Raw genomic sequence first — 22,962 nt, forward strand, 5'->3', positions numbered from 1 at the left:
AAATACCTGCATAGATAGCTATCCTAGATACTCACTGTTTTTCCGAGATTGCACAACTACCAGTATACGAATCTACTGGTTGAAAATAAGAAACCTCTCCGGATATTGTCTCCCGGAGAGGCGGAACGGACGGTAGTAAACTACAAATATTCCACCCGGAGTATTGGTTCCGACTCCTATTCATTTCTCCATTTAGGGTTAATAGGATCGAGTAGTCGGTTGAATGCCAAATCTTTCAAACTAGAACTTAATTGTCTAGTCGCTAGCAATGCAAGGTCTAATTCTCGTTATTCGAGAACGGTGGCAAAGCTAAAATACGAGCTCTTTTGATTGCGACAGCTATTGAGTGCTGTTGTTTCGGGGTCAACCTACTCATTCATCTGGGTGAAATCCTTCCCTGTTCACTTACAAATCGACGGAGTAAACTTATATTTCTGTAGTCAATAATCTCGTCGGATCGGATGGATGGAGAACGTCTACGCGAAGACTGCTTAGATTTATTCGTGATACCTTTCATGACATTTCCGAAAACTATTGATTATTTTCCAGTTGATTAGAAACAGATCACTTATTTCTTCGACTCTTTGTGAATGGTATGTTTGTAGCAGCAGGGACAGTATCTCCTCGATTCCAATCAAGTAGGTGTATTGCGACGATTCTTACGCGTAGTATATCGAAAAATACCTAGAGATTTGTCGTCAGTCCCTTTTCGGGTGCAACTTGTGCATTCCAAAGCAATAGTTACTCTCGCATCTCTACTTTTAGCCATAGGATTCATTGAAATAAGTGAAGGAAATGGGGGAGGAGTGGATGGGAAGATACCGTCTCAGTAATAAATCATTAATAGAATTCCCGATTTATCGATTTCCAGTAATGAATGGATCGCTCACTGCTCCCCTCACGGAAATCGATCTATTTCTCCCACCTTACTTTTGTTTTGCTCAACCCCCGCCTCCCCCCGACTAGAGAAATGGAAATATCAAGGCATCTGGAAAGAATCGATTTATTTCTATTAGTAAACCGGCTAGCAGCCCAAACCATATCGTAGCCAACACGGGGGCCGTGGAAAGATAAATTTTTACATCTTGCATTGTGAATTCTCCTTCGTTTTTCAATCGACTAGGAAGATGATGTGTCTCTTCCAGTATTTTTACCACGACCAACCCCAGTAAGGGAATCGGATTCTTCCGGTCTGGGAATGATTCGGAGGCGACATCCTCTCGGGACATGGTTACTTCTTAAGTGGGTAGTCAAGTTCTGTGGCTATCAGTTATAATTACTTGGATCACGCGTCTCAATACCGAGAATGCCAGTCGGAGATCGAGACCAATAGGGATGTAGCGCAGTTTGGTAGCGCATTTGTTTTGGGTACAAAATGTCGCAGGTTCAAATCCTGTCATCCCTATTGTTCCCCGTACATCCCAAAATGATATTGGTGAGAAATTGGTGACAAGAGAAATCCATCTGGGTAGATTGTTTGTGTTATTCAACTGATTCCCCCACAAGAGACATTCCATTTATCTTCCTCTCTCCTGGTCGGTGAAAGAACCACTCCGATTAAGAGTCTGATTCTATTCCCGTGTCCGGATGTCCGCAGATTCTGATTAGAATGGAAACTGGCTTACGTGGGGAATGGAGCGCCCTTAGTTCAGTTCGGTAGAACGCAGGTCTCCAAAACCTGATGTCGTAGGTTCAAATCCTACAGGGCGTGTTTCTCCGACTCAAGTCGGTATCAGCTGGTTCGACCAATACCCACACATACTAAGAATTTGCATTTCCCGATCCCTCTGGATTACCAGAGAGATCTTAGGAATGGGAGAAGGATATGGCAAATGAGTCTCCGTCTTCTACCGAATATCTAGTTGGTCGCCACGTCGATATTGCAAATATGCAGTTACAAATAATCCAGCTAGAGTTATTGGGATCAAACCCAACACAATTCCGGATAGCAGTGCTTCAACCATTTGGGTTCACATACATTTAGTACAAATACTTACCGAAAAAGATTCAGGTATTAATTGGTAATAGATGATTGGTAAGTGCGGCGGATCAGTAAGTGCTAATGGGCACTCCTCGTTCCTTCTAAGCTGATACTCTTGTATCATATAAGCCGGATCTTATTCAATCCAACAAATAATACTGAAGTTGAGATTGGTGCGGACGATAGAAAAGCGAAGTGACTGGTGGAGTAAGCATAGATTTAAGTACCAAATTGATTTAGCAGATAGGTTAGTAGAAAAATAATTGGTTACTCGGAACTATCGAAAGGGGATTCGAAGCTTGGTAGACATATGAGAGCAGTTTATCCGACGAGAAGATCGCGTTTCAGAAGCTGGGAATGGGATCGACAGTTCATCGAAATATCTCCAACCTCTGAATGAGTGGGAGGAATCGAATCTTCCCAGAAAGAGGAACAAGACAAGATTGGATATTAATATCTCAATTATATGTATCAGATACCCCTACATGACCAGGTTCCCCCGAGTTCTCGATGGAGAATCCTATAGTTCTAATGGCAGGATTTGATACGGAAGTCATTCGAAAGAAACTTAGACGTGGTGGGTTAACCACGCGCGTTGAGACTCACCGGAAGCATCGGAACCTCCAATTGAACAATCGGGGAAAAAAAAAGAATCATATTCTTTCCATAGGTTCTCCTAAAACGCGGAGAAAATACTGATAGATTTGTATACTCGGGGGGGAGGGGGGGAATTACGGTTTCTCCGCTCGGTTTATTTACAACTCGTTTATTTATCCGGCGAAATAAGAGGAATATTGCTGCTTCGAGGGGGGGCTAGCTATACTAATCCAGTATGTTTCGGGTATACCCTCGGTATAATAATGACAACTTAACGGGGATCGCTCAGGTATACCGGTAGATTCTCCATCTACTGGTACTCACACCTCTCGGCAAGCAATCCTCCTTAATCCCGCAGGGATATACGGAGCTGAACATGTCTGGGAATACGGGAGAACGTCCTTCTGCTGACATTATTACTAGTATTCGATACTGGGTCATCCATAGCATTACTATACCTTCTCCGTCTATTGCAGGTTGGTTATTCGTCAGTACAGGTTTGGCTTACGACGTTTCTGGAAGTCCCCGCCCAAATGAATATTTTACGGAGAGCCGACAAGAAGTTCCTTTAGTAACTGGCCGCTTCGATTCGCTGGAACAAGCTGATGCATTTACTAGATCTCAGGAGGTACCAACGACTCCAGATAGAACTTATCCGATTTTCACCGTTAGGTGGCTAGCCGTCCACGGACTAGCTGTACCTACAGTTTTTTTTCCAGGCTCTATATCGGCAATGCAATTCATTCAGCGATAATCCCTATATAAGCTATAAATCCACGACGCAACCGAACCCGAATAAACAGAGTGTGGAATTGAATCGTACAAGCCTTTATCGGGGACTCTTATTGATCTTCGTACTTGCCGTCTCATTTTCCAACTACTTCTTCAATTAGAAACTGAAGAGATTTGATAACCCCAATTGGGAAAAACTAAGACCTGATTTATTTGTGACTGTTCGTGTCTCGAGTCGTGACTAAATAATGAAATCAAAAAGGGAGGGGGGTGGGACAAATGGCCAATACCACTGGAAGGATTCCTCTGTGGCTTATAGGTACCGTAGCTGGTATACTCGTGATAGGTCTACTGGGAATATTCTTTCATGGAGCCTATTCGGGATTGGGATCATCCCTCTGAGAATGAATAAGCATTGGGAAATTCTTCCTACTCGCAGGTGAAAAGATGTGCCGGATCCCGGGGGTTCATAGGTCCGGAAACGGGTCAACCCCCTCTTCCGGAGTCTGTTCTACTGCTCCGGGTGCGACAACCCCCCAGCTGTATATGCTACTCCGCCTCAGCAGAGTCAAATTCTGGTACCGTACTCGGGTGAGTAGGTTATTCGATCGATTCTCTCCCGAAGAATCGATCGCAATTGGATGAAGGGGCGGTAATTATTGCAATCATTTGATAAGTATGGGACAGATTCCTACCGGGATTGGGAGGGTGCATATGCTTTTGATAACAAACCAACCCACGAGTCACTCGTCTGATTCTTCGAGAGATCGAGGGATGGGGGGAATCATATCACATTAAATCTCTGGACTCGGGAGGAAGAAGGAAGGACTCGACCTGAGGTTTAAATCCAATTCCAGGTCGATTTCCTCATAGTAAATTGGGGGGAGTACACGGTGGCGGTGGCTCACCCGCCACCACCGATATCGGAATAGAAAAAATAGTTAGCAAAATTGGATATATTTTCTGATACCTGTCGGGGAGACTATTATTGAAAACTTGGTTTCATCACCGAATATGTTTTTGAAGAATTCCAGTTATTCTTACTGCTAACTGGACTCAACCGGCTCCAAATGATACCACAAGAGTTGTACTTATCGCTTCGTTTAGACGTATAGAAGAGGTAGAAATCCAGAATTTGTCTTTGACTCTCGGATTTACAGTCAATTACCAACCCTTTCCGGATGGTTCACATCCGAAAAGTATGGACTCAGAAATTCATCTCCGCCAATTGGACTTTCTCGAACTGCTTCTTCTTTGACACTGGGAATATCTGGGCCAGAGTAACCGATGCAAGAAAAAGTAGAAGACCTTGAACACGTAATGGATCCTGAAGTACAATCTCTGCCTCTGCTTGACCGAATCCACCCACGTTAGGGTTATTGGTCGATGGTTAATCAGCTTTAATATATTCACCCTCCGAAACGATAAGTTCGGGACCGGGAGGTACAGTATCAACTACTTCACGACCCCCCGATGTCTCTTGGGTAGTGATTTCGTATCCACCCCCCCTCTCCCTACGTGTTATTCTAGTTATCCTTCCCGTCGCCGAAGCGTTGTAAACCGTATTATTGCTTTTACTTCCATCGGGATAGATCTGTCCCCTTCCCCTATTCCCTCCAACATATAGGGGGTATTTTAAAAAGTGTACCTCTTTATCAACGGCAGGATCCGGTGAGAGAATCGGAAATACGATTTCACTATATAGCTTACCCGGAACCGGACCTATTACTATCATGTTCTTTCTATCGGGGCGATAGCTCTGGAACGAAAGTTTACTTAATTTCTCCCTCGCTTCGGTTGGAAGACGATCAGAAGGAGCCAATTCAAACCCTTCGGGTGGGATCGGTACGGCGCCTACATTCAATCCTCCCTTTTTACCATTTGCAAGTACTTATTTTATCTACATATCATAAGGAATCTTAACAACTGCTTCGGACACAGTATTGGGAAGAACAGATTGCGGAACCTCAATATCCACGGGTTTCTTAGCCAAGTGACGATTAGCACATACAATACGTCCAGTTGCTTCTCGTGGATCCTCGTAATTCTATTGCGCAAAAATCGGATATGCATTTGATACGGATGGACGATTCATTCCATCCAGAGTGATCAACATTGGAAATGACAGGGTCAACCACTTCGCCATCCAGTCCTTACTACTTCTCTTTCGCATAGTTCGATTATTAGTATTAGGGTTTCTCACAAATAGATTGTTTCTTGACATCATAGGTAAAATATTACTCCCCTCTTTTGGAGTATTCTGATATCCCGACGATTGCGGGAATTGCAAATTTTTATCCTCCCACTACCCAATACCAGAAGAGGATAATAAAATCCAATTCCTACGAGAAGTGAGTCTACTCCGTTGGATGCAACTGGCAGATACTCGGTGGAGTGATTATCATTCATTCATTGTGTGATAAGTCGCTACGATTGAAGGAGATATACGACTCAAATGGCGAGGAATCCGATATTTGGAGACTGTGTCTGAAATAACCGGGAAGGTTGAGACGAAACAAGAGATTACATATTTGTTGTGAGCGAATCCCAGATGTTCCAGGAGAGAATCTACAACTATTTCCCAACCGTGGGGGGAGTGAAATCCAATACATAAATCCGTTAATGGTGGAGTAGAGAACGCTTTCGTCGTATCATTTAAGCTATAGAATAACTCCCGAATCCAGGAATTTGAAACTGCGAGTCTTTCTTTACCTACTACGAACAAGCAGATCGAGGTGGCAATGCTAATTACGTCGGTTACTAGGTGCGAGATTATCTGGGTGTTTCCCTCGTTACATATTACCACCAATTGAATAGTTTTGTCATACACATCTGTGCCGTAGTCTTGTAATTAGGTATATACAGAGCCTCTCATTGTTTCACCCAACCGGAGTAAGCCTTCTATCTCCTGAAGTCGTTTGAGAGCTACCTCTTCCCGGAAAGAATTAATAAATATTTGTGACTGGAAGGTATTCCACCAATTTCTGATCCGAGGTTCTAGAAACCAATTCTTCAAGACAATTGGAATCGCGGAAGGGAGAAGTAATAGACATCCGATATATTGAATAGGAGCTACTGCTTGATATTTAGCCAATTCAGAATCGTTAAGTACTAATGAACTCGATTGACCCGTCAACTCTGTGTTGAACCTTGATGAAGTACGAGTTATGGACCGTGGCATCAGACTTATAGACTCATAAGCCGTTGTACTACTGGGGGAATCCACTGATTTGCGGACAGAAAATTTATCATTTGAGTTATCATTTATTTGGAGTGACGGAGAAGTTGTGGGACGGTGCCGTGTCCAGGAATCAGGATCATTTGGAGTTGCTTCGATCCGAGCCAATTTCCTATTCATTTGTTCCGTCTTACTCGATTCTCTTGACACATATTTACCCGCAGGAGCCAAAGGATTATCCCCTGGTGGATTTTGCGATAAATCACCAATTATGTTTGGTTTCCTCCCCACCCTGCAGGGATCTAGACGAACCAGTGGAGGCGCTGATTGAAGAGGCAGAGCAACTGGGGGGTGAGATGGAGATGCATCACGGGACCTTTCCTCTGTCGATATTTCTTTCCCACGGGAGGTAGGAGGATAATTCCCGATCAGGAGCAACTGGCGTTGCTTCCTCCTGATAAAGAACTTAAGACTATTCCGAATCTTCGATACAGATATGCTGATCCTACATTCTAAAAGACTCCGATATATAGTAGATAGAGATTTACTAGGTTCTGCATCCGTATGAGCTACCGCAGCCTGTGACGAATCTTCCGTAGATGATATTGTTTCTAGATAATAGGAAGAGTCTTCTCTTACGGATTGTAGTCGCTTACTAGCTTCGTAAGCTCTATCCGGGGAGCGACGTGGGGTATTGTAGAACCACCGGAGGAGTCTCCAACAGTATGATTTCATATATTATTTATATGGTGAGGAGGGGAATTCACGAAGTAAATTACTAAGTGGATGAATCCCCGTAATCGAATCCTCTTTTCTAATTCCCTTCTCTAATCGTCACTATACCATCCTAATTTCCTTCCCTCATCTCATTCGCTTCTTCTAGGAACCTCCGGATCGGTCGAAATATTAGAATCCCTCGATTGATACACGTGAAAAACGAGCAAGTTCAGCAGCTTTTTCTTCTGTTTCTCCCGACGCCGAATCCTCACCAATCCGGGTTAGGGGAATGTCTTGCCGACCCCTCATCTTCAAGTAAAGGACTCGACGAGGATAGAAACCTCCTCGAATTTCCAATTTAACTGCTTGTATATCTCTCATTGCAAATTGGATACAAATACGACGGTTTCCCCCGGGGAAACCCCAGCGAGAAATGGGGAAGATTCCTTCTCATTTATCAAATGAATTGTAGCCGCTACCCACATCCCGAAATATCGTACGCCACGGATAAAATCCAGGGAAGAGACCCGCGATACCATAGAAACACATCACAATACCTTGTGGAATGAAAACAATCTGTCCAGATGGAAGTGTGGGGATTAAATCTTCACCAATATAACTAGAGATTCCAACCGCCGGAAAACCCATTGCGCCACGAACCGGGATACGGGCCCAACACAAATTACTGAATCTACGAGAACCTCTTGGAGAATCTACTCGAAACCATTCGGATTGACGATTCATTAATACTCCCTCCAGAAATTGCCTTGTTGGAATGAATCAGCCGCTTATATTGTTATTGGTCCCACCTCTACCCTACCCCCCCCCCCCCTCCCCGAATAGATGCAGATACAGATACAGCCGATGCTTCGACATCACTTCATTTTGAAAAGGATTCTTGGAAGGGATTCTGTTTCCGAGAAGTTTAGAACATTTTCCACTGTTTTGGTGCGTAGGTGGGGGTCGCTAAGATCTATATGTCTTAGCAACGATGGAACGATCCACGTCTCACTTATCCATAAGGGGAAAGTGAGATATAGATTGAGATGACGTTAAAGATTCCCAAGTGCTAAAACAAGTGCTCAAATAAAATAACCGCCGGTGAAGCTATGTGGAAAGAATATATCCGACCGAATCAAAAGCAAGAGTAGTAGTCGTAATTGATCGATCCTATGGAACAATTTCCGTGAGATAGTGTACAGAACAAGAAATTGTAGAATTTCGTCCCGTTCTATATAAATAAACAGAGATATCATTGTAATTGCCGGAAAGACCGAACCTACTAGGGGTACAGAAATGGAAGGTAAATAGGACGCTGTCGTAATGGAATCACCTCAAGTAAGAAAGATATGACACAGATAGATGTATCTATAATGACATTATATTGTTATTTTTATCTTTTATCCCCCAATGTCTAATAATAGTCTCCTTATCTCACGTAGAAAGGAAGTTTTTATACATTCGATATATCGAGACAGTTACTCGGAAATTGCTACGAAATCCATATTGTTTCCGGTAAGGTATCTGATTCCAGCTCCGATCAACTGACTCAATGAATCTGCAGACATCCGCGGTGTCTACTTCGTCGAATCAGGCGCACAGCAGAGTCCGAAATTATACCGATGGTTAATCTCGATTTCTTACTGAGGTATAATTGCATTGTGGCATAATTTGCATGGCGTGATATCAGAGAAGGATAGAAAAGTATTGTTACGACGGTTCGCTGAATAAATTCCTCTCATTGGAGAGGTAGAGAGATTAGTAGGACAACCCCGAATTGATAATTCCTAACTTGATTAATGAGAAGGAGGGAGAGTGATAGAAACGGGGGTTTAACCGAATGGGGGGAAAGGAGGTTCAATTCCTTTTACAAGGAGCTGAAGAATAAAGCTCAGATATCTCACTCGGAACACCTTTTAGAGGATTACGTGGAACAATTGAATCGGGTGATCCATGATCAAATAAAGATTCAGCTACTTGAAAGCCATCGGGTATCTTCTGACGCAGTGTTTGTTCAATCACCCTTTTCCCAGCAAATGCTATGTATGCTTTGGACTCAGCAATAATTACGTCCCCTAACGTACCAGAACTAGCAGTAACACCACCCGTAGTTGGATAGGTAGGAACCGATATATATAATAATCCCTTCTGAACCTGATGTATTTGTGGGACGGGAGGAATCTTAGCCATCTGCATCAGACTCAACGTCCCTTCTTGCGTACGTGCTCCGCCGGAAGCACAGATAATAACTAGTGGAAGGGATTGATCCGTGGCACATTCGATTGAGCGGGTAATCTTTTCACCTACCACAGAACCCATACTTCCCCCCGTGGATTGAAAGTCCGTAACACCAAGCGCAATAGGTGTCCCGTTTAGACATCCCACCCCTGTCTGAACAGCATCAGTTAAACCCGTTCGTTTCTGGGAGTTGATGATGCGACTTCCATGAGAATCCCCGTCAGAGAAACCTGGAACATCTTATGCAGTCATGTCTTCATCCATGGGAATCCAAGTGTCACGATCGATCGGAAGTTCGATTCTTTCTGTACTAGTCATTGGGGGGTGATAGCCGCACTCCTCACAAATATTTTTATTTTGTTTTGGGAATCTCACGTAAAGCATGTTACCGCAGTTGTCACACCGAGTCCACAACCCCCTGTCGGTATCAATGCTTATGTCTCTATTCCTTCCTCTCTCACTCAAAACGTAACCCTTTGTGGCTTTTTCGAGGAAAGCCCCGATCAATCCACCAAATTCGCGTTTATCTTCGAACCGATTTCTCACAGACATAGGAATTTCCTCATTCATTTCTTCTCCTTCGCTTCGGAGGTAAAAACAGTCGATTCTATTAGATTTCATTTCATCAATGAGATAGACACAGAGATGGAGAAATCATTTCTGAACTATCAGGATCAGCGTCTGTTCGGAATAGGCGTCGAATCGAGACTGACTCCGAATCCGATAACTAATTGGCAATTGACTGATCATCTATTTGATCAATCATATGTTAGAACCCCACAAATAATTATCCAATAACACTTCGTGGAAATAGTTGTGTCGTGTACTGAGAGGCACTGAATCATTTCCTTACTACTCGAGTCTCTGCAGCTCGTATTCCACCTCTCCTATGCAAATTGGGGGGGATTCGAACCCCCGTCCCCATGGATCGGAACCATGTGCTCTCATCCGCTGAGCTACCAACTCCGATCCGTGGCATATCGGGAGTATGGAGGGGAATGTTCCTTCTCCCTATACTCCCTGTTCGCCCCACGAATCCTACCGAATGAATGAGATTCCCGAATAGTTACGGAAATTACAATGTATCAATTGTGTCGAATTCAAATTTGATCTGTTTCCATACCTCGCAAGCAGCAGCCAATTCGGGACTCCACTTACTAGCTTCGCGGATAATCTCGTTACCTTCACGAGCAAGATCACGTCCCTCATTACGAGCTTGTACACAAGCCTCCAATGCAACTCGATTAGCTACGGCGCCTGGTGCGTTTCCCCAGGGGTGTCCCAAGGTTCCTCCGCCGAACTGTGAGACAGAATCATCTCCGAAGATTTCAGTTAGAGCGGGCATATGCCAGACATGGATACCTCCCGAGGCTACGGGAAATACACCTGGCATGGATACCCAATCCTGAGTGAAATATATACCACGGCTTCGGTCTTTCTCGATATAATCGTCGCGTAGCAAATCGACGAAACCCAGTGTGACTTCTCGTTCTCCCTCCAGTTTACCCACTACGGTCCCGGCGTGGATATGATCCCCGCCGGACATACGCAATGCTTTGGCTAGGACACGAAAATGGATACCGTGATTTCTCTGTCTATCGATAACAGCATGCATCGCGCGGTGGATATGAAGCAGTAGCCCATTATCTCGACAATAAAAGGCCAAGCTAGTATTTGCAGTGAAGCCTCCCGTCAAATAATCATGCATGACGATGGGTGCTCCCGATTCTCTAGCAAAGACTGCTCTTTTCATCATTTCCTCACACGTACCCGCAGTGGCATTTAGATAATGTCCTTTTATTTCGCCCGTTTCGGCCTGAGCCTTGAAAAGAGCTTCTGCCACAAACAGGAACCGGTCCCTCCAACGCATGAATGGTTGAGAATTTACGTTCTCATCATCCTTCGTAAAATCAAGTCCGCCACGGAGACATTCGTAAACAGCCCTGCCATAGTTTTTAGCAGATAAGCCCAATTTTGGCTTGATTGTACATCCCAGCAAGGGACGACCATATTTGTTCAGTTTATCCCTTTCGACTTGGATACCGTGAGGCGGCCCAATGAAAGTCTTGGAATAAGCAGGAGGAATTCTCAGATCCTCCAAACGTAGAGCTCGTGGGGCTTTAAATCCAAATACGTTACCTACAATGGAAGTGAACATATTGGTGACGGAACCCTCTTCAAATAGATCCAAAGGATAAGCTACATATGCGATATATTGATTCTCTTCCCCAGCAACGGGTTCGATGTCGTAGCATCGACCCTTGTAACGATCGAGACTAGTCAGTCCATCCGTCCACACAGTGGTCCACGTACCTGTGGAAGATTCTGCAGCTACTGCAGCTCCAGCTTCCTCAGGCGGTACCCCGGGTTGCGGAGTCATCCGGAAGGCTGCCAAGATGTCAGTATCTTTGGTCTCATAATCGGGAGTATAGTAAGTTAGTCGATAATCTTTAACACCAGCTTTGAACCCAATACCTGTTTTAGTCTCTGTTTGTGGTGACATGAGTCCCTCCTTACAATTCAATTAGTAAATCCTGCAAGGATGAGATCTGCTCGACATAGATGGAAGAATTCAACGTGAAGCGTGGAATAGGTCCTGATAGATTCGACTCGAGACGTTTGTCGAAACTCTACCTCAAGCATGGGACATTAGTATTTTATAATACGTCCCACATGTAATGCAACTGACTCTGGTTGTTTCGCACGGAAATTGCTTGAAGAATTAGATCGTAATACATCTCGATACATTGACTCGGGAATCTTTTCGTGGTTAGACTGGTCAGTAGAAGCAAAAAAGGGGATTGAATTCGATATCTGGTTCGCTTTGCGAATAGACGGGGGAAAAAAGGGGATTCGACGAATGAGATGTAGCAATCACATCTAACTAGATGGACCAACTCGTGGGTATCGCGCTCTTTTGCCTCCGACCCATATGTGGAGAGGAGGAAATCAAATCCTACAGTACCTGTCACCCATCTGGATGGATCGGAATCGACTTCCGAGGAAGCAAATGATATGTTTGAAAAAGGGGGAGAAGGGTGTGGAACTAGTAACTCCCCACCATCAACCAATTAGCAATGAAATGCCAGATGGTTCTGCCAATTCGACAATCAAATGAAGATAATACACCAAAACAGTTACGAAAACCAGTTCTTCTGCTTTTGGAATTTCTAAATCAGTGGAGAGAAATGTGGGATATATTACCCAGATCATTGGACCAGTATCGGATGTGTCTTTCCCTCCAGGTAAAATGCCCAATATCTACAACTCTTCGATGGTTAAGGGGAAAAACCCGGCGGGTCAAGAGATTAATGTTACTCGTGAGGTGCAACAATTACCGGGTAATAATGAAGTCAGAGCCGTAGCTATGAGTGCTACAGATGGTCTGATGAGAGGTATGGGCGTCGTCGATACAGGAGCTCCTCTCAGTGTTCCTGTTGGTGAAATTACTCCTGGTTGAATCTCTAATGTCCCTGGTGAACCCGTCGATGACTTGGGTCCCGTAGATATTGGTACGACGTCCCCCATTCATAGATCCGCTCCGGCATTTACGCAGTTGGATACTAAATTATCTATATTTGAGACGGGGATTAAAGTCGCGGATCTTTTGGCTCCCTATCGTCGAGGAGGAAAGATTGGATCATTTGGAGGAGCTGGAGTGGGAAAAACGGTTCCTATCACGGAATCAATTAACAACATCGCCAAGGCTCACGGAGGTGTATCTGTATTTGGTGGGGTGGGGGAACGCACCCGTGAGGGTAATGATCTTTACATGGAAACGAAGGAATCGAAAGTTATTAATGAACAAGATATATCAGAATCGAAGGTGGCTCCAGTTCATGGTCAGATGAATGAACCACCAGGAGCTCGTATGAGAGTTGGTTCAACTGCTCTGACAATGGCTGAATATTTCCGAGATGTGAACAAGCAAGATGTCCTTTTATCTATCGACAACATATTTCGTTTTGTCCAAGCAGGATCAGAAGTTTCTGCTTTATTGGGTAGAATGCCTTCCGCCGTGGGTCATCAACCAACTCTTAGTACAGAAACGGGATCCCCACAAGAGAGAATTACTTCTACCAAGGAAGGATCGATAACTTCTATTCAAGCTGTTTATGTACCTGCAGATGATTCGACTGACCCAGCTCCTGCTACAACATTTGCACACCCAGATGCTACCACTGTGCTTTCGAGAGGACTAGCAGCTAAAGGTATTTATCCGGCTGTAGATCCCTTGGATTCGACTTCAACCATGTTACAACCCTGGATTGTGGGTGAAGAGCATTACGAAACCGCACAAGGGGTTAAACAGACTTTACAGCGTTATAAGGAATTGCAAGATATTATAGCTATTCCCGGACTGGATGAATCGTCAGAAGAGGACCGTCTAACGGTAGCTCGGGCTCGGAAGATAGAACGTTTCTTATCACAACCCTTCCTCGTAGCAGAAGTATTTACTGGTTCGCCAGGGAAATATGTTAGTTTAACAGAAACCACTAAGGGATTTCAAATGATTCTTCCTGGAGAATTGGATAATCTCCCTGAACAAGCTTTTCATCTGGTTGGCAACATCGATGAAGCCACCACGAAGGCTGCAACCTTACAAGTGGAGGGTCAATGAAAGGGATGGTACTGAATCTTCGTGTAATGGCTCCTAATCGAACTGTTTGGAATTCTGAGGTTCGAGAAATCGTCCCATCTACGAGTAGTGGCCAGATTGGTGTATTGCCCAATCACGCTCCACTTCTTACAGCTTTGGATATGGGAGTCCCGAAGGTACGTCACGATGGACAGTGGTCCGCAATGGCGTTGATGGGTGGTTTCGCCATGGTAGACAGTAATCAGGTAACAACATCAGTCAACGAAGCAGAACGAGCTACCGAAATTGATCCTGAGGAGGCTCGGGAAGCTCTTCAGACAGCTCAAGCTGACGCAGCTCAAGCCGAAGGCAGAAGGAAAGCTATTGAAGCTAATCTAGCATTTAAAAGAGCTAAGGCGAGATTAGAGGCTTCAAATACTACTCAATCATTCCCACTTTTAGTTGCGCCTGTGAGAAACGACGGGAAAAGCATGATGGGACACACAATGATTTGTTAGTCCCGTAATACTTCGTATCCATCCCAAATATTTGTAGAACTTATTAGGTATCATTTCAAGTATTGTGGTACCTAATGAGTTTTACCTACTATTGGATTCGAACCAATGACTCTCGCCGTATGAAAGCGACACTCCAACCACTGAGTTAAGTAGGCTTCTATTGCTTGTAGTACTCTATTATACCGACCCAGGGAGAGAATTTCAAACAATTAGAACATCAATAAATATTTGATTTTAACGGCAAAAGATGAGTCTCGCCTCCTTCTCGGTTGGTTACCAGCTTGACAGGGATCATCCGATGCATTATACTAATGTAGCCACAGGGCTATAGCTCAACGGTAGAGCACCTCGTTTACACGTGCGCCGATGCTTCTCGGGAAGGGTTCGTCGCTATTCAACCGATCTACGCGGAATATACCGCGTAAGTTACTTATGTCTTACCCTATTGGGAGATGTGGAAGAACAGTAGCATGACGAAGAATCGATCGGAAAAAGGATCGATTTCGGTGGGTTGATATGGTCAGTAGATGATACGTCTAATGCTAAGGGTGGTGGGGGCAATGCGAGGACCTCAACAAGATCTCTTCTTCGTCCTACGAACCTTGAGGTGTATGAGGGTATCGTATCTCCTTCCTAGGCGATCGAGACACTTAGAATTAAGTGGATTTGTGTCTACGGGATGCAAACCTGTGTCAACACTAAGAATCTTCTCGAGAGACTTCGGGATTGCTTCGGAGGGAACGAGTTCTTCGAGCACACGGAACCATTTCTTTGTTATTTATAATGAAGCAAAGGATGGTGCATCAACAATGGCTTCTTCCTCCCATCCGGTGGAAGACTAGTTGATGAGGGAGCCCAATGCCACGAAAGAAGCATGTTGGGTTCGTGAAGCAGTTCAAGAATTTATATATTCCGATCTGCATTACCGAGAATGTTTACGGTTCGAATCCGTATAGCCCTAATCTTTAATGATAAGCCGGTCTCGCCCATCGCAGCGGAACTAATTGAGAATTACCCAGATTCAACGCGACTCGCATGAACTATATAGATCGTAGGGTCACTACTTCCGTTTCGATCAGGGGATAGGGATGAAGATCAGGAAGGAGAAGGAATTATTCATTAATAAGTTCCTCAATGATGGTCAATCGGAGAAAATTCAGATAAGAATCTAAATTGACGGATTGCTTTCCATAATAGATAATCCGTATAAATCAATCTTATGCATCGATTCGGTAGGGAGGTACATACCATACCCCACTACCTACTTAGTAGAATATAGTCCCCATCCGGTTCTTCCGGCAATTTGACTCATCTCACGGATTCCAGCCAAGAGCTCATTTCCGGATGGGGAGTCCCGTTTCTAATAATCTTCTCGCAAGTCCATTTGGTATCCAGCATCTTCCGAGGACTGGATCGGAGGGACGATTGGCTCATCACTGGGGGGGTGTACATCCCGATTCCATTCTGGGATGAGATGTCCGTGAGCCACGTCTGGCATCTCATCCCCGATCGAACGATCGAGGAGTCAGCAACCCCCCCCCCCTTCACTTATCATAAAGATGTTACACCCACACGGTGGGGTGAGAAGATAAATACCGAAGCAGGAGGAGTATGTAAATGTTTTTGCTTCCTAAACACGATTCCTTCCGGATCCTCCTACTAGTATCCATCCTTATTCCCTATACAGCCTTTTCGGTTTCCAGATCCGTCGCACCCATCCGCGAGGGGCCTGAAAAACTAACAAGCTATGAATCAGGTATGGAACCAAAGGGAGGGGCTTGGATCCAATTCCAGATCCGTTATTATATGTTTGCCCCGGTATTCGTTATTCCCGACGTCGAGACGGTCTCTCCCTATCCCCGGGCTATGAGTTTCAGGGAATTGGGTCTATTTGCTTTTACTGAAGTGTCTATCCCCATATCCATATTAATTGTCGGTTCGATTTATGCATGGTGAAAAGGAGCATTGGAATGGTCCTAATTTCTAACTATTCGGGTAAGAGGAACGGAGTCGACTCCCGTGGGGGGAATCCACTAATTAACTCCGTGGAGTCCTTCTCCCCCGATCAAGACACATCAAACTCGATTATTTTGACTAACTTGAATGATCTCTCCAATTGGTCTCGACTTTCCAGTTTGTGGCCACTCCTTTACGGTACTAGCTGCTGCTCCATTGAATTCGCCTCATTAATTGGTTCACGCTTCGACTTCGACCGGTACGGTCTAGTACCAAGATCCAGCCCCAGACAAGCTGATCCCATAATAACGGCGGGTACTATCACCATGAAGATGGCTCCGTCTCTAGTGAGACTCTATGAACAAATGCCCGAACCAAAGTATGTAATTGCTATGGGGGCATGTACCATTACGGGAGGCATGTTTAGTACGGATTCTTACAGCACCGTTCGCGGAGTGGATAAATTGATTCCTGTGGACATTTATTTGCCGGGTCGTCCGCCCAAGCCCGAAGCTATTATTGATGCTGTGACAAAACCCCGCAAAAGAATTGCTCAGGAAAACTATAGGGATCGAACTTCTTGTCGAACCCGGAAGAGATATTTTAGTCTGAATCACCGACTTTTTTTCGTACCCAATACCTATACCGGTGAATACAATCAACGAATCGCAAATCAGTCTTCGAAATCCCTATCAAATATCCTCTCGAAGGGATTGAGTGGATTCGAAAGTATGCATGAAGAATCCGTATCAGAGGCGGGCGGGTGAAGATATTCCACAGAGATATAGAACGTTAGCTAATATGAGTATTATCAATAACAACGGCGATTCCAACATCGAGATGCGGGGTCGATTACCCGCTTGGTCGACTAGACATAGTTTAGCCCACAGACCTTTAGGTTCTGATTACCGGGGTGTCGAGATCCCACAGGTCAAAGCAGGGGATTGGCCTTCTATAGCTGTTGCTTCATATGCGTGCGGTTTCAATTATCCCCGTTCCCAATGTGCCTATGATGCAGCACCAGGAGGATCCCTAGCTAGTGTGTATCATCTGACGGAGGTGCGAGACGATGCAGATCAACCTGAAGAAGTATGTACAAAAGTCTTCGTTCCGAGAAAAGACCCCAGGATTCCATCCGTTTGTTGGGTTTGGAAAAGTTCCAATTTCCAGGAACGGGAATCCTATGATATGTTAGGAATCACTTATGAGAGTCATCCGCACCTACAACGTATCTTAATGCCTGGGAGCCGGCTGGGATGGCCTTTACGTAAGGATTATGTCGTACCCGACTTTTATGAGCTACAGGATGCTTATCGAATTGGGACGGAGGCAAAATTGAAAGCCATCCTCCCACTAGCCAATTCTGTATCATTCTATTTAATCTTGTGCGGCAGGTGAGGCTGGTCTACCTTATTTGAGACACTTGTTTCTCGTACGATCAATCGCATCCACGTATCTGCATCGAAATCCGCACCTACATATGCACGTTCAAGCGTATGTAGGTGTGGGTATAGATACATACCCCGACCAGTAGACCAATAAGCAATCCATATTTTTTTTTTGGATTCTCCTATTTCCAAGTGCGGTTTTCGCCCGCAGCCATCAGATCAAATTATTTCCCATCGGTATGCCAGGAACCAGACTTGAACTGGTGACACGAGGATTTTCAGTCCTCTGCTCTACCTACTGAGCTATCCCGGCCAGTGATTCCGCGATAATCCCAAACAAATATCCCAGCGTGGATTGATTCTTTCCCTTACCTATCCGTCCAATCGAAGTAACTATCCTCACGAATCCATTTTTTTTTTTATACCTTGCAGGCGAACCATTCAGACAATCCATTGGATTTGCCGAATGGTTCAGTCGCAAACCACTCAAAAATATTCTCGAGCTGGGGACGAGACATCAATCCGATTCGATTGAGCTATGAATCGGGAGCATGGATCCCCTCTCGTTTAGGTGGAGGAAATCAATACGTATTCGGGAGATGTATCTCGATACCCTTCGTCCGCTTGATGGGTCGAAGAATCCCATCCACCAGAATAGACGGGGAGGGATTTCTCTGTTTCATGGGGTAGATGCTTCCCACAACTCCTACGCAATTTGGATAATATGTTTCATCCCGTTCTACTGGGGATGTAGGGACTCGAACCCTCACGGTCCTACAAAGACCAACGGATTTTCTTTCTACCACAATTTGCATTGCTGTTTCCATCAACGGCGTAGAGTTGGACTCCATCTCTATCCGCGAAGGTCTGTTACTAATGGTTATTCATCGAACCATATTCATCCGAATACGGAGTATACATACACAAAGAGGAAATCAGGAGAAGATGGGATTCGGGGATAATCGAGTAGATCCCACCAATACCCGAGATTCTCGAGATTTTGATACAATCCTCGGTGCGGATGTTGAGTATGCACTGGGAGAGGATCCTCGCCGCTTATAGGATCATTCTAGATTGAATCATCCATGGAAAGAGAACATCTATCCGCTTAATGAATAATAGAAATTAATAGATCGTTCGTCGGAATAGCTTCCGTCGAGTCTCTGCACCTATCTCATCATCCGAATCCTGCTTCTGAAATGAGATTTGGCTCAGGATCGCCTACTAAATAATCCTAGGTTTCCCTGAATTTGAAAGCTATCACTCGGTGTGTTTCCATACCTAGGCTCAATCCAATCGAGTCCGCAGCGTCTACCATTCCGCCATACCCCCCCCCCCCTTGAGTCCCAAACCGAAGCAATGGATCTGCAATTGCATCAAATCCTTTTGCATGCCATCCGAGTTTGCATGTTCCATGCCATTTGTTCCAGAGATATTTCACGAGTCTCTTGATTCCGGTCAAGCGGAAATTATATACCCCGTCCCGATTCCCGAATTCTCAACCTCTTCCCTTTTCTGTTTCTATTCCCAATTTCCTCCAGAAAGGGACTCCACCGATCCCAGAGAATATATATCTGCGAGACCATACCCTGCTTCTCCGTATTCGCGTACCCATAAGAATTATACACGGGTGGGGTAATTAAATCAATACGATACGGTAGGAGATGGAATTATCGACTCATCTAACCCATCTCTGTGGTTGAATAACCCTTGCGGCTGACTGCGCCGTGGGCGCAACCACCATTGTCGCTTTAGGAGGGTTCTATTCCATCCCATGGGGTTCAAAAGAACCAGGAAAGCTTGGTTTGGATTCGGAAGTACCACATTCACAAGGCAGAGGTTATCGGTTCGATTCCGGCAGAATATTGCCCAGTATCAGTCGATGCACCAATACCGTGTCTCCCTTCGGCTTTGTCCCCCGCGTCGAAGCCTCCATTTCCAATAGAGTCGATGGGAATTCGAGTATTTGTTCGTCTACATTCATATGTTATGATTATTACAAATACCAAATGTTCAACAAAATTGGGTGACACTTATAAATAGTACCAGTACTTCGATTACGGAGAGGTCCATTCCGGGTCTTACCATGCTTACAAAGAAGGAGTTTTTATGTCTCGTTATCGAGGACCCCGTCTGAAAATAATACGTCGTCTCAAGGATCTACCCGGGCTTACAAATAAAACATCAAATCCGAGAGAAGCACGAATTGCTATTGATTAATCTGCTTCGAGAAAGGTATCTCAATTTTGCGTGCGTCTGGAAGCCAAACAGAGATTACGTTTCAATTATGGATCAACGGAACGACAATTGCCTAGATACGTTCGTATTGCTAGAAGAGCCAAGGGTTCAACAGGTCAAGTACCATTACAGCTACTCGAAATGCGTCCAGATAATATTGTTTCTCGTCCAGGTATGGCTCCTACTATTCCTGCAGCTAGGCAATTAGTTAATCATAGACACATTCTAGTGAACGATCGTATAGTCGATATACCGAGTTACCGTCGCAAACCAAAAGATACTATTATTGTGAGAAATCGACCGGGTTCTCGCAATGGACCAAATAGAGAGATGGAATTTTCTCGGGGAGACAAAATACCTGATCATTCAACTTTTTCCTCGTCGGGAGACAGTAGACCCACAGGATTAGTGAATGGAATCGCAAATCGGGAGTCCACTGGGTTGGATATAAATGAATTGCTCGTCGTTGAGTATTACTCCCGCAAAGCCTAACCCCAAGTAATTATCTAATAGTCTGGGATTCCTCATTCTGAAATTCGGATACCCCCCCCCCCGGGGGGGGGGATTCTTGGAATTATTATTTGAAATCGGGAGTACTAACTGGAAGCATTCAAAGGATTAGCAATTCTTTGGGGTGCCGGAACAGAGTCAATGACGGAATGCAAAGGGAAAGGGGGGATTCGAACCCCCGGTAAACAAGAGTCTACATAGCATTTCCAATGCTACACCTTAACCACTCAGTCACCTTTCCTGCAACTTTGTACTATTTACACATCTTACCAATCTAAGAAACCGGATAGCAACTCAATCCTCGATGATAGACGGGAAAAAGTGATTCCTGGAAGTGAGTGCAAGCCTCATCAGTTATTAAGAAATGAGATTAATTCCCGGAATTGAGGTAGGGGAGGTGACCCCATCCCTGGGATAGATTTTTAGTTGTTCCGAGTCGATTTCATAATGAGAGATTTTCAATTAGGTGATGCAGATCCCATCAAAAGCAATCACTCCATTAGTAATTATTCATGGATGCTGCGAGACTATATACCCCCATTCACACACGACTCTCATTCGGTGCGGAATTAGTTACTCCACCCTCCCAGTCGATTGAGGGGGAGGGACATAGATACCAGACGGATGCACCTCTTCCCCTTGTATTGCAAAAGAGATCTGTTCTTCCGGCATCCTGATTAACTCAATAATAAGTGGAACGAAGAGGAATTCCAATTACGCCTAGATCCCAGAGAAATGACAATTCTATTGATAGAACTCCCACGATTCTGGCGGATATCTTGTTACAAATCATACCGACTACTGATAGGGAGAAGAGAGCTTTTACTTATTATAGAGATGGTGCGATTTGGGGAGGGAAAATCGATTAACCTTAATTCCTAATTAATTGGGGGATTCAAATTCCGATAGACCCGCGTTTGGTGAAGGTATGTTTCGAACGGGAAACAAGTCCTTCTGTCGTGTATCCTCGATTGATGCAGCCTCAAATGCTCCAGTTTCGATCTCCGGCGAATCGTAGTAGTAAGCAAAAGGTGAAACCTACGGACCGACCTATTTGTAGGACTCCGTGGGTAGGCATAGGGGAGAGGCACTACGTGGAGGAATCGACAACGCAAAAGCTTCGTTACGGTTGGGTTCAGCCGCGCGTCGTGTTTCTATGACGAATACCAATAATGATTGGGACAACGAACATCCATCCCGTTCGTATTTTGGATACCCCTAGAATCATCGGAGATTGTCGAAGTAGCTGATCCCCATGAAACTCGAAGCGTTGGGAACAGAGAAATTGTCATTAGTCTCTTGGTGTCGACGTGTCGGAGTGGCACAACCATGTTAACAAGAGATTTTTGGCAGAAGGGATGGCTAGTCCAGTAGTTTCACAGACACTAGCCCCCGTTCATCCATAGGTTTAGAGTAGGAATTGCTAGACTATTCCAAATACTAGTCTCTCTCCATGCATCATGCAGGAGGAGCCGTATGAGGTGAGAATCTCAAGTACGGTTTTGAAGCGGAGCTCATTCACGCTGAGTGAGCGACCCTGACGAATGTCGGCCCAATCCGAAGGAGAATATGCAGAAGCTTCATAAAATTACTACAAAGCTATGCGTTTGGAGATTGATCCTCATGATCGGAGTTACATACCCCATAATATAGGTTTGATTCATACTAGCAATGGAGAACATGCAAAGGCTTTGGAATACTATTTTCAAGCATTGGAACGGAATCCTTTTCCACCACAGGCTCTTAATAATATGGCTGTGATCCGTCATTACGTGCGATTACCCATACTATAGGATCCCTTGATTCGAAACCACTCGATGTAGGAGGCTTTCCACAAGCATACTCCCATAAGGAGTTCTCCTGAGCTGTGGAATTTGGTGTCCCCCGTAGTAACTCAGGTCCGGGGGAAGAACGGAAGCCTGTGAATCCCATGGATAATCGGGTGAATTGAGGGAGAAAGCACCGCAAAGATTCGTCATCGAAAATCTGGGTCGATACGATGAGATTTGCTCACTCGGGGGGTTCTACAATCGATTCCTGTAATAGAATCGATTTGGAAAGGAATATCGAGCTATGGTGTAGTATCAAATCCCAAAGGAAACATTTCAGCGGATCTATTTTTAGAAGTAGGGGAATTAGTTCCGGGGGAGATTATTACCCTCCTCCACGAATTAGGAGTATGGAAAAGATTCTATCTCGCATCGATAGGATTGGAAACCATTCCCAGTAACTACTCTTGATTCTTCTCTAGACTAACGGGGAGGGGGCCAAGTAAATCTCTCTCTTCTCTTGGATCAGATAGAGAATAAGCTACTGAGTAGTCATTCGAG

At 44.6% G+C, this 22,962-nt stretch overlaps 4 non-coding genes across 4 annotated transcripts; 2 read left to right on the forward strand and 2 right to left on the reverse strand.

The window, feature by feature from the left end:
• The first annotated feature begins 1,331 nt into the window (after window positions 1-1,331).
• TRNAP-UGG (transfer RNA proline (anticodon UGG)) lies at window positions 1,332-1,405 on the forward strand. Its single transcript has one exon. It is a non-coding gene; the product is annotated as a tRNA-Pro (tRNA).
• Window positions 1,406-1,637: 232 nt separating this feature from the next.
• Window positions 1,638-1,711, forward strand: TRNAW-CCA (transfer RNA tryptophan (anticodon CCA)). The gene has a single exon. It is a non-coding gene; the product is annotated as a tRNA-Trp (tRNA).
• An 8,624-nt stretch (window positions 1,712-10,335) lies between these two features.
• Window positions 10,336-10,409, reverse strand: TRNAR-CCG (transfer RNA arginine (anticodon CCG)). Its single transcript has one exon. It is a non-coding gene; the product is annotated as a tRNA-Arg (tRNA).
• Window positions 10,410-18,124: 7,715 nt separating this feature from the next.
• TRNAF-GAA (transfer RNA phenylalanine (anticodon GAA)) lies at window positions 18,125-18,197 on the reverse strand. The gene has a single exon. It is a non-coding gene; the product is annotated as a tRNA-Phe (tRNA).
• Window positions 18,198-22,962: the final 4,765 nt, after the last annotated feature.

This window comes from Dipteris shenzhenensis, unplaced genomic scaffold (assembly GCF_047967505.1).
Source record: "Dipteris shenzhenensis isolate YYH24624 ecotype China unplaced genomic scaffold, Dip_SZ_1.0 scaf0183, whole genome shotgun sequence".
In the NCBI taxonomy this organism is placed as follows: Eukaryota; Viridiplantae; Streptophyta; class Polypodiopsida; order Gleicheniales; family Dipteridaceae; genus Dipteris; species Dipteris shenzhenensis.